The following is a 10,718-nucleotide window of genomic DNA, read 5'->3' as shown; positions in this document are numbered from 1 at the left end:
TGATAAAAAACCCTCTAGAAAGTAGGCATAGAGGGAAACTTCCTCAACATAATAAAGGCCATATATGAGAAACCCACAGCCAACGTCATCCTCAATGGTGAAAAACTGAAAGCATTTCCAGTAAGATCAGGAACAAGACAGAGTTGACCACTCTCACCACTCTTATTCAACATAGTTTTGGAAGTTTTAGCCACAGCAAGCAGAGAAAAAAGGAAATAAAAGGAATCCAAATCGGAAAAGAAGTAAAGCTGTCACTGTTTGCAGATGACACGATACTATACATAGAGAATCCTAAAGATGCTACCAGAAAACTACTAGAGCTAATCAATGAATTTGGTAAAGTAGCAGGATACAAAATTAATGCTCAGAAATCTCTGGCATTCCTACACACTAATGATGAAAAATCTGAAAGTGAAATCAAGAAAACACTCCCATTTACCATTGCAACAAAAAGAATAAAATATCTAGGAATAAACCTACCTAAGGAGACCAAAGACCTGTATGCAGAAAATTATAAGACACTGATGAAAGAAACTAAAGATGATACAAATAGATGGAGATGGATGTTCTTGGATTAGAAGAATCAACATTGTGAAAATGACTCTACTACCCAAAGCAATCTACAGATTCAATACAATCCCTATCAGACTACCACTGGCATTTTTCACAGAACTAGAACAAAAAATTTCACAATTTGTATAGAAACACAAAAGACCCCGAACAGCCAAAGCCATCTTGAGAACGAAAAACGGAGCTGGAGGAATCAGGTTCCCTGACTTCAGACTATACTTCAAAGCTACAGTAATCAAGGCAGTATGGTACTGGCACAAAAACAGAAAGATAGATCAATGGAACAGGATAGAAAGCCCAGAGATAAACCCACACACATATGGTCACCTTATGTTTGATAAAGGAGGCAGGAATGTACAGTGGAGAAAGGACAGCCTCTTCAATAATTGGTGCTGGGAAAACTGGAGAGCTACATTTAAAAGTATGTGATTAGATCACTCCCTAACACCATACACAAAAATAAGCTCAAAATGGAATAAAGACCTAAATATAAGGCCAGAAACTATCAAACTCTTAGAGGAAAACATAGGCAGAACATTCTAGGACATAAATCAGAGCAAGATCCTTTTTGACCCACCTCCTAGAGAAATGGAAATAAAAACAAAAATAAACAAATGGGACCTAATGAAACTTCAAAGCTTTTGCACAGCAAAGGAAACCATAAACAAGACCAAAAGACAACCCTCAGAATGGGAGAAAATATTTGCAAATGAATCAACTGACAAAGGATTAATCTCCAAAATTTACAAGCAGCTCATGCAGCTCAGTAACAAAAAAACAAACAACCCATACCAAAAATGGGCAGAAGACCTAAATAGACATTTCTCCAAGAAGATATACAGATTGCCAACAAACACATGAAAGAATGCTCAACATCATTAATCATTAGAGAAATGCAAATCAAAACTACAATGAGATATCATCTCACACCAGTCAGAATGGCCATCATCAAAAAATCTAGAAACAATAAATGCTGGAGAGGGTGTGGAGAAAAGGGAACACTCTTGCACTGCTGGTGGGAATGTGAATTGGTACAGCCACTATGGAGAACAGTATGGAGGTTCCTTAAAAAACTACAAATAGAACTACCATATGACCCAGCAATCCCACTCCTGGGCATATACCCTGAGAAAACCATAATTCAAAAAGAGTCATGTACCACAATGTTCATTGCAGCTCTATTTACAATAGCCAGGAGATGGAAACAACCTAAGTATCCATCACCCAATGAATGGATAAAGAAAATGTGGCACATATATACAATGGAATATTACTCATTCATAAAAAGAAACGAAACTGAGTTATTTGTAGTGAGATGGATGGACCTAGAGTCTGTCATACAGAGTGAAGTAAGTCAGAAAGAGAAAGACAAATACCGTATGCTAACACATATATATGGAATCTAAGAAAAAAAAAATGTCATGAAGAACCTAGGGTAAGAACGGAATAAAGACACAGACCTACTAGAGAATGGACTTGAGGATATGGGGCGGGGGAAGGGTAAGCTGTGACAAAGTGAGAGATTGGCATGGACATATATACACTACCAAACGTAAAATAGATAGCTAGTGGGAAGCAGCCACGTAGCACAGGGAGATCAGCTCGGTGCTTTGTGACCACCCAGATGGGTGGGATAGGGAGGGTGGGAGGGAGGGAGTCACAACAGGGAGGAGATATGGGAACATATGTATATGTATAACTGATTCACTTTGTTATAAAGCAGAAACTAACACACCATTGTAAAGCAGTTATACTCTAATAAAGATGTAAAAAACAATAATAATTCTAACATGTAAGTCATCTCTTCATCTGGTTCTATTGACTACTTTTCTCTTGACTGTAGGTCAGGTTTTCTTTTCCTTGCTTCTTCTTAAATGTCTGACAATTTTTTTGTGGGGAAAAAAAGTAGTAGAGACTGAGGTCAATAGTATTTACACCTGGAAAAGGAAACATTTCTTCTTCTGAAAGCCTGTTAGTATAGGAAGTTGAGTCAATCTACTCAATTCCTGGCTGAGTTTGGATTTGCCATTGATTTAGTTCCTTTCAATGCACTCAGACTTCTACCTCTTCCTCAGTGGGAAGACTAGGGGAGCAGGAGAGTTTCCTATCTCTCCATACTGTCCTGTGGGTTTTACTCCTACCCCTCTCCCATAGGTGTTAGATCTTTCCCTGGCCTACTGTGTAGAAGTATTTCCTTGCACTTCTATGGTGGCTTGCAGCTTTTGCTTCATATGAGAGAGTTCTGGGGATGAGGAAGTGGTTTTTATGTCTGTGCACTGCCAAGGAACTCTCAGCTCTCCTGTCCTGCCCCCAACCTTTCTCTTGAGAACATGGTAGAGACCTGGCATGGAAAAGAGCTGGCAAGTAAGTGCAACTTCCCTGTGTCTTGGGTTTACAGGGCTCTAAATCAGGGATCAAAAAACATTTTTTGTAAGGGGCCACACAGTAAATATTTTAGGCTCTGCAGGCCATATGGTCTATTGCAACTACTCAACTCTGCCATTGTGCAAAAGCAGACACAGACAAAGCATAAACAATAAGTGTGACTATGTTCCCAAAAACTTTATTTAGAGACACTGCAATTTGAATTTCATATAATTTCCATGTGTCACAAAATATTATTTTTTGAGTGTTTCCCAATAATATAAAATATTTTAAAATGCAGAAAGCTGGATTTAGCTCATGGGTTGAGGTTTGCGAACCCTTGCTCTATACTGTCATGTTAGCCTGGACTCTACCATTGAGAATTTGTTGAATTTTCAGCTGTTTCCTTCTTAACCTCTTTTATGGTTCCTGACTCTTCCTCCAATGCTCTGTCAAAGGTGAAATAGTTCCTGTGTCCATCTTTTATAAGAGGAGCTTGTCACACATTGGAATTCAGTCCACCTGGTTGCCTTGCAATCTCACTCCTTGATATGCCCCGGAAAAGTTGTGCGTATGTAGATTGTATAGATTTTACCTGTTGTTAGGTTGAGATCAATGTTCTCCTGCATCTTCCTACATCCTAAGCGGAAGCAGAACCTCCACTCACGTATTTTTGTAGAAGTTGCAGAATTAAGACATTTTAATCAAAATCAATTAAGATCACTGACTCTTGCCACTTTACTTTCCCCACAGTCTTACTTAGTTTGCTAGGGCTGCTATGATAAAATACCACTGACTGAGTGGCTTAAACAACAGAAATTTATTCTCTCACAGTCTGGAAGCTGGTAATCCATGATCAAGGTGTCGGCAGCCTGGCTTCTCCTGAGTCTCAGAACAGATGGCCACTTTCTTGTCATGTCTTCACATAGTCTTTCCTCAGTATGCACACGAGTATCCCTGCTGTCTCTTCCTCTTCTTATAAGGACATTAGTTCTATAGAATTAGGGCCCAACCCTTAGGACCTCATTTATGCTTAATTACCTCTTTACAGGCCTTATTTTCAAACACAGTCATGTTGGATGTTAGGCCTTCAAGATATGAATTTGGGGGAGACACAATTCAGTCCATGACACCCTCTGTCACATTTACCCTTGTGTTAACATGGAGCAGGGGTAGTCCTGGGCATACCTGAGATCTAGGTGAAGTGAACCCAATCTGGGGATATATTTAGCCAGGATTTAGTGATATATATTTAGGAAGTTCATAGTCACTTCGTGAGTACTATTCACAGGAAGGTCAATTTCACATACTTCCAACAGCAGTTGGAAGTATTTGGACAATTCAAGAGAACCCAGAAGCTAGTCTGTGGAAAATTTGTCTAATCATCATACATATAAATTGGAAGCAGAAGATTTTGTTCTCTTTGATGCTTCATCAAAAGGGAAGTTCTTTTCTTTAGGAATATATTAAATAATACAGTGAATATAATGATAAATGCACCGTACTTTTGAAAGTTTTTTGATGGAAATCATGCAAAACAAAATTTATCAGAATTCCTATGTCTATAGGGTGCATCAGCAGCAATGCAACAAAAATCAAGTATATCTGTAACATTTCACATGTGAAAGAATCTTGATAGGTATTTTCCCAAAGTTAGCCATGGTCTTAAACACTTGCACTGCATAACCAGTAAGTTTTGAAGCTAGAAATTTTCTAAACTCTCAATAATAAAAAATAATTTCAATCAAATTTCTGAACAATTTCTGCTAAAAACAATCATAGAATCACAGAATATTTGAACAACCAGGAAGTTTAGAAATTACTTCCTAGTCTTATTTTACAGATAGAAAAACTCAGAGGCTAAGTAATTTGCCATAAGGTCATCCTGCTAGTTAATGGCAGAGGTAAGCCTATTTTAGTGTTTTAAAGGGTCAATATTACTACCCTTCTCTTAACCACTTAAGTTTAGAACCAAGTGAGAGATAGACTTAGGAGTTATGCAGATAAAATGTTAACTTTATTAATGATGAGAATGTTTGGGGAAAACAAATCTTAAGCATAAGACCAAATGGGCAGGCTAATACTTTTGTTCCTGAATTAGGAATCTCACCTAGTCATTGGGTGAGCAACTTCAGGCCTACTCCTCTAGGTGAAAGTCCCTAATAGGGACTTTCACCTAGAGGTGAAAGAGTAGACCAGAAAACATTGTCTCTGCCAGTAGGCTGACCCCAAATAGAAGAAGACATTGCATTAGATATGCCTGGCTTTTTCTTCCAAATTTATAAATCAGATTACAACCTCATCACCTGGGATAGGCACTTCTTCCTCAACCTCCTCATTCAATACTCTATATCCATTGCTTAACATAGTGCCTGGCACATAATAGGTGCTTACTAAATACACACTGAATACATGAATGGGTTGTAAATCCTTAACTAGTAATCTGCACACTAAATGGTGAGTCAATGTGGTACCTAGCCTTAAGAAATTCATAAATTTTTGAGAAACCAATATATAAACAAAAGAGTAAAATTGGTCAATCATCTAAAAATTTCAATTCCTGGGCTTCCCTGGTGGCACAGTGGTTGAGAGTCCGCCTGCCGATGCAGGGAACACGGGTTCGTACCCCGGTCCGGGAAGATTCCACATGCCGCGGAGCGGCTGGGCCCGAGAGCCATGGCCACTGAGCCTGGACGTCCGGAGTCTGTGCTCCGCAACGGGAGAGGCCACAACAGTGAGAGGCCCGCGTACCGCAAAAAAAAAAAAAAAAAAATTTCAATTCCTAAATTTACTCTTCCATATATTTACTACTTATGTAGCATATTATTTCTAGCTTGGAAATATTATGTTGAAAAAAGATGCTTTTGTCTGCTCTACTTCCCACATAAATAAATGCGTTTGCAAAGACTGGTGTGTGACCAGTGCCCTGGTTGTAGTCATAGCTCTCATTTGACTCCTACTTACATTTGCCCATGAGTCTGTGGTGATTTGCAGACCTCTCTTTCTTGTAAGCAAAAAGAACGAATTTGGCTCAAACTGGGTCACCCACTGTAATGTTAATCATGTGTATCCACTGCAGCTCTGCAAGTAAAGTTTCAAAAGTAAAAGTTATATAGTCATGCTTTGGTATTATTTTTGAAAAGCTAACTTTTAAAACTAGAAAAAGTTACCAAAGAAGAGAAAATTTGTGCCAGTCTTGAAAGGAAAAGGCATAATCTTACTTTTGGCTATCATAAAGAAAAACACATTAAACAAACCATTCATTTGAAGATAAGGGTAGGATTCCATATCTATCATCATTCGAATACTCCTATATCCTTTCTCTGTAAAATATGCTGAGATTATCTGAGGCAAAGTCGCAGACTCATTTTTTTAAACTCCAAAAACTCCTTTCTAAAAAAAAATTTAACTCTATTTGCGGGTGTCAAGGGTTGGTGGGGAAAAAACTATGGAGAAATGTACCTTTATACATTTTGAAGAAAGAAATACTTTTAATTTTAACCAGTAAATTTTACCCCTGTACCAAAGTAGCTTAATTTTCTAGAAAGACAAACTTTATTATTTCAGCCAGCTTAAAATAGCCCTCCTTGAAATCTGAAAATAAAAGCATACTGCAGTATTTGTTTTTCCTCCTACCATGAAGGTAAAGCTTCAGGGGTAGGAACTTGGATAGGCATTATTTTGATGATGTACAGAGGTGAGTAGATAGAATCCAGGTCACTTTTGTATGGACTCCAGGGCTAACAGTTGAACAGCTTGTGTCTGGGGTCAACATGTACTGTCAGAACATGCACGCAACCCTCACTGATGTTGTGTGTGAGTGAATGAGGACATTGGTTGGATCACTGTCAGTAAACAGATGTGATCCAGAGACACATGGGGAGCTGCAGATATGGTTCAGTAGGAAGGTGACATCTTCTACAGAGTCGCTTTTCTAACTCTAATCATGTTCTCAGGTTAATGTGGCCAAACACGGGACTTAGAACTTTAACAAAATCAAGCTGGTCTCAGATGTAGTGAAATCTCCCATCAGAAGGGATTAAAGTCATTCAGTGAGCAATTTTTTTTTTAAACACTTTGGCAGTTTCTTTTTTTAAATATTTTAATTTATTTATTTATTTATTTATTTATTTTATTTTTGGCTGTGTTGGGTCTTCGTTTCTGTGCAATGGCTTTCTCTAGTTGCGGCAAGCGGGGTCCACTCTTCATAGCGGTGAGTGGGCCTCTCTTGTTGGGAGCACAGGCTCCAGATGCGCAGGCTCAGTAGTTGTGGCTCACGGGCCTAGTTGCTCCGCGGCATGTGGGATCTTCCCGGACCAGGGTTCGAACCCGTGTCCCCTGCATTGGCAGGCAGATTCTCAACCACTGCGCCACAAGGGAAGCCCCAGTGAGCAATTTTAAATACCCAAATCATCTTCAAAATGATTCCCATGTTAACATGGTATTTCTGAGATCCTAAATTAAGCCAAAACAATCCCAAATATTTTTGTTTAACCAAGCTACCTCCTCATTGGTTCAGGGCAATGATTCTTTGCTCTTTTAGAAGGAAGCATGCTATTTGATTTTGTGACCTTTTATTTTTAATCCCAAATATTGTATGGCATTCCTTTTTTAAAATGAAATTTTACTTTGTTTCAGAAATCATTTTTAGGACTTTCTTGCTTCATATTGGAATAATTGGAGACATATTAGATGACACTATGTCAGGTTTGAGGATTGACAATACTGTCTCTAAAATATCTTATTTTTTCATGTGATTTTAAGATTAAACAGAAACAAAATGTTGTGTGTTACAACAGACACATAGATCAATGGAACAGAATAGAGAGCCCAGAAATAAACCCACACACTTAGGGTCAATCAATCTATGACAAAGGAGGCAAGAATCTACAATGGAATCTACAATTTTGCCATTTAAATGACATAGATGAACTTAAAGAGTATTAACGCTAAGTGAAATAACTTGAGAAGACAAATACTGTATTATATCACTTATATATGGAATCTAAAAAATACAACAAACCAGTGAATATAACAAAAGAGACACAAATTCGCAGATACAGAGAACAAACTAGTGGTTACCAGTCGGGAGAGGGAAGCGGGGAGGGGCGAATAGGGGTAGGGGATTCAGAGGTACAAACTATTAGCTATAAAAGAAGCTACAAAGATATATTGTACGACACTGGGAATATAGCCAATATTTTATAATGACTATAAATGGAGCACAGCCTTTAAAATGGTGAATCACCATATTGTACACCTATAACTTATATAATATTGTACATCAACTATAGTTCAATATAAAACAATGTTGTGTGTCATTCAAGGCTTGAACATAATATCAATTTCTACTACTGAAAGAAGGTTCACATTTTATATCATTAATTTACTTGAGAAATATGTATTAAGCTCTAAGTACGTGCAAAGATCTGGTGGGTAAAGAAAAGATGGATAGAGCTTGATTTGGACAGTTTAAACTTTCAAACCAGAGATTGTAGATCCAAGATAACAGCCCCAATCTTGTAATTTAACTTTTACTCTGTAGACATTTACATGTAATATTCCTGCTTCGAATATGACTTTGGGCAAAAATAATGACAATATACAATATATGTTTTCCATAAGACAAAGGCTATAAATGTGATCAGCACAAATGGCCGCTCATGTGATTTCACTCGTTTATAATATATTAAGAGCAAAGTGTGTTATAGGGGTCGAAGGCCAGGATTATGTAGACTGGTCATGGCTTATTAAGTGTTTAGATAACTCTGATGAAAAATTAATGTCTGAATACAAAAGCAGCTGCGTTTCCAGTTCATGTTAAGAATCTGAAATTACAGCAAAGGTGAGGTTGACCAGGCTGCCTTCCACTTAGCATCCTAAGCTAAGGAATGCTGACAAATCAGCATTGTCATTGCAAGTTGCCTTCCTGAAGCCTCTGGCTCTGCTTGGCTTTATTTGAAATGTTGTTTGCATCCTGAATTTACTTTTTATGTGTACTATAGACTGTGAGCTATAATGTCAGACATGGACGTTCAACCTTTTAGATTTTTTGATACACAACTGTGCTTACAAGCTAGTAAGTGATGGCAAATCCAATAAATATGATAAATAAGTAATAACCATCTCATTGTCTAGAATGTCTAGCCTGGCATGCAGGCTAAATTTTCTTTTCTGAAAATTCGTCTTCACGTTTCTTGTGTCCCACTTGGAACCATAGCTCCTTCAGGAACAGTCTGGTTTAGACTTTTGGTCAATACTGTAACCTTCACGGTTTTCAAATAAAGCCAACAACAAATTTATAAGGTCAGTGCATATGGAGCAAGGTAGTATAGTCTTACTGTATCATCTACATGATAAAGCTACAAGATAATTTACTAATATCACACACACAGAGACCTATCTACTGTATTTATAAAATCAAACTTTCAAGTCACACTTTACTACCCCTACCCTATTTTGATTCTTCGTGTTTACATTCTCCTCTCTTTATTCATTCTCCAGTGAAAAAAAGGAAGAAAACACTGGCATCATTGTAAGTAAAGTAAGAAAAATTGAATAAATTACAGAGAAGACAAAATTGCCTAAAAGTTACCTAATTTATAAGATCTGTTGCTGCTTTTGTTGTTGGAGGCAACTGAAAACCCCTCTGAATCTGGCTTAAACATTAAAGGGAAATTATTTGTTCATAGACTTGAAAAGTCCAGAGGAACTTCTGGCTTCAAATAGTGCTTCATGCCAGGGCTCAAACATCGTCTCTATGTCTTAGTTTCTCTCTCTCCATTTCTCAACTCCACCTCCTCAGGCAGCCTCACACCTTGAAGGAGCAGGATAACTTTAACATGTCTAAACTTTGCATCCTTTTTGCTTTCAATCCAGCAAATAAGAGCAAGCCCAGAAATTTCAGCAAAAGTCTCATTTCATTGTAACAGCTCTCACAGGGTCACATGCCAATACCAGTGGCCAGGAAGCACCATGCTCCGATTTTCATAGGCTCAAGTCACATGCTCCACCCCTGAGCTGGAGGAAGTTGAAGCACCAAGGCTGAGGGGAGAGAAGTCATTCTTGAGAGGGATTTTGATTTGGTTATCAGAAAAAGGGCAAATGGACGCAGAGTGGCAGACACTATTGATGTCCACTATATTACCCCTCCTTCAAGTCCTAGATTGAAACCCATCCTTTCCAGTTAAGCTTTTCTGAACATCCAGGCCTGAAGGATTGTACAATGAAACCCCAAATATACTTACTGTCTCTATCACTCCTTTGGCAATAACTTCTGCACAGCATGTGATACCCTAGCTGTCATAAATTACTGTTTATACTTTGTACTCTTAGCTTCACATGTGGGTATTAGATATTGTGCCCAGCTTCATGTTCTCATGGCTTACCTTTTCAGACCAGGCACTGGTGCAGCCATCAGCTATGGCCAGTATTACCTGGCGGCACCTCATGCATCTCAGCTAAATGGACTAACTCACTTTCAGCCCCACGGCCCCTTTGCCATGATCACTCTGGATCCTTGCAGCAGGGACCCACTCAGCCATACTGATGTCAACATGGAAAGTGCAAGGGATCCTTGACCAACAGGGGACAGCGGCCAACAGATAAATATTCCCCTTTACTGTCTCCTGAGCCAAAAATTCCAATGCACATTCTACATGAATTCTCAGCTGGTTCTAAAGAGGATTGAGCCCCAATTGCCCACAGCAGTAACCAGCTGACCACAACTCTTGGACTGACTTTCCCTCAGCTCCTGTTTTAACTTCTCAATGCCTCATTCCTGC

The sequence above is a fragment of the Lipotes vexillifer genome, unplaced genomic scaffold (assembly GCF_000442215.2).
Source record: "Lipotes vexillifer unplaced genomic scaffold, Lipotes_vexillifer_v1.1 scaffold208, whole genome shotgun sequence".
Lineage (NCBI taxonomy): Eukaryota > Metazoa > Chordata > Mammalia > Artiodactyla > Lipotidae > Lipotes > Lipotes vexillifer.
Note: the sequence above shows the minus strand (reverse complement) of the source record.